The sequence below is a fragment of the Rhipicephalus microplus genome, chromosome 6, assembly GCF_043290135.1.
Source record: "Rhipicephalus microplus isolate Deutch F79 chromosome 6, USDA_Rmic, whole genome shotgun sequence".
In the NCBI taxonomy this organism is placed as follows: Eukaryota; Metazoa; Arthropoda; class Arachnida; order Ixodida; family Ixodidae; genus Rhipicephalus; species Rhipicephalus microplus.
The window spans coordinates 140,376,214-140,383,839 of record NC_134705.1 but is presented as its reverse complement, the minus strand read 5'-3'; positions in this window follow the sequence as shown (position 1 = coordinate 140,383,839).

Genomic DNA, 7,626 nt, shown 5'->3' with positions numbered 1-7,626 from the left:
GGTCAGACCTAACAAAGATAGGGAAGAGAAAAAAAGAAGGCAGAGAGGTTAATCAGATGTCAGCACTCGGTATGCAACCCTGCACTATAGGGTTCGCAAATAGGAGGCGGAAAGAGAGAGAGATAGGTGCCGCATTACTGAGCAGCTTTTTGCCAATATACTATACGGACGTTCTTCGTTAGAAGAGTTTGTTGACCAAGTTTGTGTTTGCAAGCGCTTAATACATACGAAAAAACATAACACGACCAGTTGCAAGTGGCTCTATATCCCGTCGTTCTCTCCTACGGTGGGTGTGCTTCAGTGCCCAAAGCACTTAAAATGTGGGCCTCGTTGAACACAGGTCTCGTCTCGTACGTGGTTAAAGATTACTCTCACTATTACTCCAGCATTGTGAAATGAAACAGCATACGCGAATAAAGCGATGCTAACGCACTTCAATAGTCTCAGGCCATGTTTTCAAGGTGCCGAAGCGCTATTGTTAATAAATTTCTCTCAGTAAAGCGAAGCTGTACCAGCATACATGCTATCATAAAATCACTCGAATAGCTACGCCATTGAACTTCCTATTCACTTGTCACTCCTTCTGGCCTTTCTTTTTGTGAAATGTGTGAGTGTTCATTATAAGCGCCAAAGTGTATTACGATGTGAAATAGCTAATTACTCAGTGAAACTATTGTATCAATTATGATACTCAAAGAGTGCTTGCACCTTGGTGCAATCCTTCTTCTTTGCGCTTCCTTTTAGAAACAAAATATAAAAGTGAGCACTTTGAGAAGTGACGACAACCCTTTTGTATTTGATAAGTACGTCAATGCTGTTCCAGTAAACTTCGAATAGAAATAGTATGGCAATGTAGCGTTTCTTGAGCCAAAGCCATAATACGAATCTAACGTGAATCGTAATTTGGGACTGGGTATTGTGTAGCACCACGTACGTTCGTTTACCTTACAGACACACGTTGATGTGAAAACGCGCCTTTTATTGCTGCCTTCCTTTGAAATACAATTACCTCTGACGAAAATAGAACACGCAAGTATGGCTTGAGGAGCACAGTGCCACAATCATTCAGCTACAGGGACGGGTACTTATGACGGTTTCGTGTAATCTCCGTGCAAATCTATTTGTCGGCATGTACATGTGATGAAGGACTTGTGGGAACTAGACTCCGAGACTCATGCGCAAACTATGCTTAGCAGAACTCAACGGGGCTCGGATCCGCACTATTTAGCAAGCCGCTTCAAACTCACAACAGAAGCTTGGTTGAAAGGCTCATTGGACGAGACTGAAATGCTCGAGCCCTGTGTTGTTAAGCGTTCGCACTTCAAGTATTGTTGCACAGAAGCGTTGCTCCGCCTTCACTAAAATCAACGTTTCTGGCATCAATCGCTACCAATTCATAGAGCCGCATCAATGGCTGCACTATCTTTCAACAGTGAAAATTTTTTTGGTGCGCTTTATTCTTAAAAATGACTTAGAATCGAAGTATAAAACAACAAAGAGTCGCCGCGGTAACTTCTGACGTTCTGGTCGTACTAAACCTCACGCGTGAAAATATGCTTCCACATTTGATTATCACGTGTAAATGTATAGCTCTAAAACTTACCCTAAACGTCCTCTCAAAACTGCTTTTGTCGGGCATCTATTGAGACCTGTTGACATATTATTACATCTAAATACAGAAGAACTCTAAAAGTAGGGCGGCGTCAAAAAACACTGATATAATTCTTCATGGCGTAGTGATTTATGGGCTGGCATGCTAACTTAAGTTTTCTAAACGCGCCCTTCAGGTGCCTTCACACTTGTTTGACGCCACTCTACTCACCTGCTTCAGGCGCGCTTCGGCTGTCTTGCTCACTAACGGACTTCATGCGATATGATGTCACACCATGCTGTATACTGTATTAGCTCTTCGTACTAGCTGAAAGTATTTACAGCAGCACCAGGGAGATCAAAAGCAGAGTTCAAGTTCCACGTGGATGCTTGGACGTGCTTATTGTGTGGGCGCTGAACGTGGCCCGTCCACTCGAGGTGCAGGTAACGCATCTTGGACCTTACCCGATCGGTTCTGTTAAGTGCGTGCGTCCCAGCAACCATGCCCAAGCTTCGTCAGTCGCCTCATCGCTGCTGCCTCGCTCGCCTCGCAATGACATTGTTTAAAATATACAAGTCTTTATTGAAGAGATGTATCTATTTCTGTTTACTTGTGAACACAAAAATTATCTTCCAAGCGTTGCCAGCTACGTCTACGTACCGGTTCCTCTCCGAACATTCTGTAGCGAGTGCACTGAAAAGAAAGAAGAAACAGTGTTTCTAATGTATTTGTGCCCAAACGACGTATTTTGGAATATATCATGCCAAAAAAGTGCAAAAAAATGTTTTCACGCTGAAAATTTCATACGAGTTGTAGCAGTAGTGCTATATACTTTTATTAACGAAGGTTTTTGTTTTGTCTGGTAAGTGCGAAGCAGTATAGCCGACACCTTTACGAAAGCACCGGCTTTTTCCTACATATCGCGTCAATGAAAAAAATAGAAAAAAATGTCCGGACGTGTAATAAGAAGCTTAGCAAAAGTTAGAAAGTTTTTTTTTGTATTCTGTGCGAAGAATTAAAATGCGTTTGTTGTGACTGAAATCTGTCAAATATTTCCACAGTATTTTGCGTGCTGTACGGTTACAAGGCTTCCTTGCAAAAGGATATCGTACCTGGTCTCCGCAGGCTAGTTATACAAGTTACTGTTCACAGAAAGGGCATAAAGCGCTTATTCAGAACTAACCTCCTTGCAGTCGATTAACCCGTCGATATTTACTGCTGGTGTGAAAGAAGGCTAGCATGCCTTCGGCCAAGGTAAGGTTACGAGCACACGTGCTGCGTCTTACAGTACATTTCTCCTTCGTTTTTTTTAGCTACGCACATACATTCATTATAAGGCATTGGCCCAGGAGCTATTTTGCGTTCAAAGAAATAGTTACGTTCTTAGTACGCCTGGGCAAGGTCAGCAGCAAATGACATTGCCCAGGCAGTCACTGTGTACTGTCAGTGCTACAGTAAGACTGCAATGTAACGAATAGTTGTAAGTGCTTCGACGCACCTACAAGAGGAAGAACCCGCTTCGAAAGCTCTTTGCTCGTTAGCTTCTTTGTTTTTTGTTTGTTTGTTAGACGAGTAATACACACTTTGACCGTGGCAAGGCGTGTTGAAAGCTGGACAGCGCTGGCGCTAGGTAACTCGGTCAGTAGCCAAGTGATGGTGAAATCAAGATTTAATTTGCTTTAAATTCTTGTTTGGCCACCGACTTGTCACTTTTAGTATACTGTCGTCTTTTCGTCAGTATCAGAAGTGAGCTCTCTTTTACACTGCCGTCAACGATTCTGCTACACCTTAGTCGGTTCTCGGCTGCATGCAAAAGAAAAACATAAAAAAAACTTTCGGAGATGTTGCCGAGGCATGCTGCTGTTGAAATCACGCCTCTTCTGACGTTCGGTTGATCTTTGTGAACTTGATGTTCCTAATGTGGCCCATCTTAGAATGCTCGGAAACACAGATGACAAGACAATTTATTGGACATGAGATATGGCTGGCTATCATTCATTTATTCGCTTATTCTCGTAAATACCCACGCTCTTAGGATGCCCACGCTCACAATAAATACGTTCCAATAACACAACACTGCACTGGGAGCTTTTGAGGGTGCATAAAATTTACCATGGGAAATAAGTTCACCTTTCTAAGTGCAATGGACGCCACTCGAACGCACATGTGCCATTAGTTACCTTCTCTTGTAGTCTCTACTTCTCAGTGAAACTATCACGCACACCAACATTCCCGTCAGCAACTCTAATCGTGCACAAGCCTGCCATAAAATATTGGCATATTGGCAATGACGTTCTTCGTTGGCTGTGGTAATATTTCATTGCTACTATCTTTCGCGCAGCCATATTCCAACTTTACCTGCTTGTATGCCAGTTTTGGGCAAGTCGATTAAACAAATACGAAAGCAGCACACTACATTTTTCTGATGACTACGGTGCAATTTTCAACAAATGTCTCAGCTTGCGTTCCCTCTTGACACGCTTGCTCAATTGCTGTTGCTTGACAAAACCATACCCTATAAATTTATATTGAAAATCACTTACAACCTCTATAAAGTATTTTCCTCGTGTTGAGAAACACCAAACCGGCATTTCTCACCAGGTCAGCTTTCTTTTAATGGCTAACCGTAAAGTATAAATGGGCCTTTTTGGCATTTACGAAAATTTTGTTTCTCGCTCGCTAATTCGTATTCTTTTTCATCATGGCAAAAATCTTTTGAAATATCCACAGAAAGACCGATACAAGGTGTTGGATAGAATGGCTGCTTTCTATTTAAGAGCCCCGCCGCGGTGGTCTAGTGGCTAAGGTACTCGGCTGCTGACCCGCTGGTCGCGCGATCAAATCGCGGCTGCAGCAGCTGCAATTCTGATGGAGGCGAATATGTTATAGGCCCGTGTGCTCAGATTTGGGCGCACGTTAAAGAACCCCAGGTGGTAGTCATTTCCGGAGCCCTCCACTACGGCGTCTCTCATAAACATATGGTCGTTGTGGGACGTTAAAGCCCACATATCAATCAATCAATTTCTAATCAAGATACAGCCTAGTTGTATCAACAGACCTTGAAAAGAAAACGTCACTTGAGATGGATGGATGATCTTCATTTGGTCCTTTGAAACGCGCCCTAGCACATTGTGAGCCGTTTCCACGTCGGAACAGAAAGACCAAGTCTTTCTGTTGCGTCGCGGGCCCATTGGACGGCCCATAACTGTTGTTCCAGTTCGGAGCTTGTAATAGCACCCTCCCATTTGGACGGGGTGATGAATTCCCCCATGCGTAACGCGGGGCACAGCGAGAGCACGTGTTTCATGTTAGCTACTTCATATTTAACTTTTAGATATGATTGAAAAGAATTTAAGTGGACGAAAAAAGAGCAACTTACTGTTGGCATAAACTCAGTCTACAATGATCGGACAGCACGTCCGATGTTCTGCAAATTAAGCTACGATGACCTAGAGACCACTGTTACGCCATACCTATTCATTTGGCGTCTTTGTGCATGTATTCTTTGGAGTGTTACCAAGATCAACTAATAAGCGCAGTGACGAGTGGCACAATAACAGATATTAGTATGCCGAAGGCTTTCAGTACGGCTTGTGAAGGTATACTAATTGACCCACATACGTGTAGCTTGCCTTTCATGACTAGTCTGGGCAACATTCGATTTTCTTTTCCCGTGAGCTCAGGCAAATGTACCCGTACATAATAGAGCGTTAACTGATGATGTGCATCTAGATATGCGTTAGTGATGGTAAAACCACCTATAGACACGTCCACACCATGACTTTGTATACCTTACCCGTGACTGTTTGAAGCAATCTACGTTCTGAAAGCAGCTGTTTATCGCATTACACTGGGAAATTTCACTGTAAGTCTTCTCATTAAGGGAATCTGTTGTACATTAAGCGAACATGTCAATAGCCTTAGCACCAGAAATACCTTGATTTTCAACGTCTAAACACAGTAGAACTTAAGTGAACGAAAAGGAATGGTGAAAAAAATTGAGCTCACATGCTTAAGTTGCTTCGTCATAAATTTCTTCCATCAGTAAAGCTTATTCAGCGGCATTACCTCAGTAGTACGTGTCTCTCAACGAAGGTTCCAACAACGGTTCCAATGACATTTAGGTGTGGCTTTTCCTTGCATTGTTAACAATACTCGTAGAATGACTTACTATTCATTAGAAAAGCTGTTTCACTTCGGGCAGTGTTGAGATTCAGACCGTACAAAGAATGGTTGTGTAGAGAGATTCAAACCACCACGTGATCCGCATTAGAATAGACCTGCTGTCTGCAACTTCATTTGTATCAAACAAGGTGCACGGGCAAGTTGACGCCCACATACGGGACTCAACGAGCACCCAGAAGCCTGTAGATGGTAAGTGCCACTGTTACATTTTTTTCCTACAGTGTGTGGCAGCGTGAGTCTTATGGTTGGGAACTTTCCGGGTGCTCTTTGGATGTATCAGCAGTGTTTCGTCAGACACGGTAAGTACTGCCGTATACCAATAGTTGTGTCGTGACGTAGCTGTTTTGGTCCGCAAGATGTACAGCCGTCAGCACCTTTAACTTGAACGCTCCGGCGCGTTGCCTCGGCTCACTTGGATTGAGGTCAACGTCACCAAGCGTTGAAAATGACATGCTTGTCACAGTTAAGGACAGATGTAGCGCGCGTCGGTTTCACTAATAAATTTGTGTTTCCAGTCTGCCTGACGGGCGGGTCGATGCATTCACTTCGCGTCCCATTTAGGCCGCGTTTTGCTCGTGGCTACGTTATCATGAGCCCATGGCGTTCGTTCAAACACGAAAGGTGCGTAAGCCACACGCAAAAGTTGATTGTCGAGATAAGACAACGAACGCCATGAGTGCGCGCGATAACGTAGGCACGAGCGAAACGAGGCGAAAACGGGATGCGAAGTAATTGCATTCGACCCGCCGGTCAAGCAGACTGGAAACAAATTTAGTAGTGAAACCGACGCGCGCTACATCTATCCTTAACTTCAGAAAGCATATCATTTTCAACGCTTGGTGGTGGCGTGGACCTCAGTCCAAGCGAGCCGAGGCCATGCGTCGGAGCGTTCAAGTTAAAGGTGCTGATGGCTGTACATTGGCTGCTGTAATCATTTCATAATGTTTCTGCAGGTACGCATAGAGAATTTCACGAACATGAAAAGGATCTGGCATCCAGCGGTGATAACACGCAATGACACTATACGTAACGTACTATTTCAGAGGTACAGCCCCGCCGCGGTAGTCTAGTGGCTGAGGTACTCCGCTGCTGACCCGCAGGTCACGGGTTCGAATCCCGGCTGCGGCGGCTGCATTTCCGATGGAGGCGGAAATGTTGTAGGCCCGTGTACTCAGATTTGCGTGCACGTTAAAGAACCCCAGGTGGTTGAAATTTCCGGTGCCCTCCACTACGGCGTCTCTCATAATCATATGGTGGTTTTGGGACGTAAAACCCCACATATCAATGTTTCAGTGGTACAGTGCCGCAAAATATTATTGACGATTATTGGGATTCAACGACTTAAAAACCACAATAAGGATAATAGAGGTGCTGTAGTGGAAGGCTCCGAAATAAGACAGATGTCGTGGTGAAGGGCTCCGTCTGGGCTTCTTGTCTGTGCACACACATCTAAAAAACAAATCGGGATTCCAGAATATTTAGCTTCTCTCGAAAATGCTGCCATCACTATGGCAATTCAATCTTGCGATCTGGGAACAGCTTCAGAGCACCCTCACCCCTAGATGCTCATGGCTGATGTAAGCTAAAGAACGTCGCACCTTTGACCAGTAATTCAGATTGGGCGAATTCGTGCATGATGTAATGATAATTATATTAATAACAGTAATAACAATATAATAATATTAATATTCATAATGCTTATTTTCAACATGTTACATGTCAAAGAACGGTACGGATAAGGCAGAATAACTGCCTGACAAAAGCCCCAGCACCCACGCACTGTGGAGAGGGAGAGAGGACACACGAAATTCATTCCTCCGTACATTGCGAACACCACCTCGTCGTAGCCT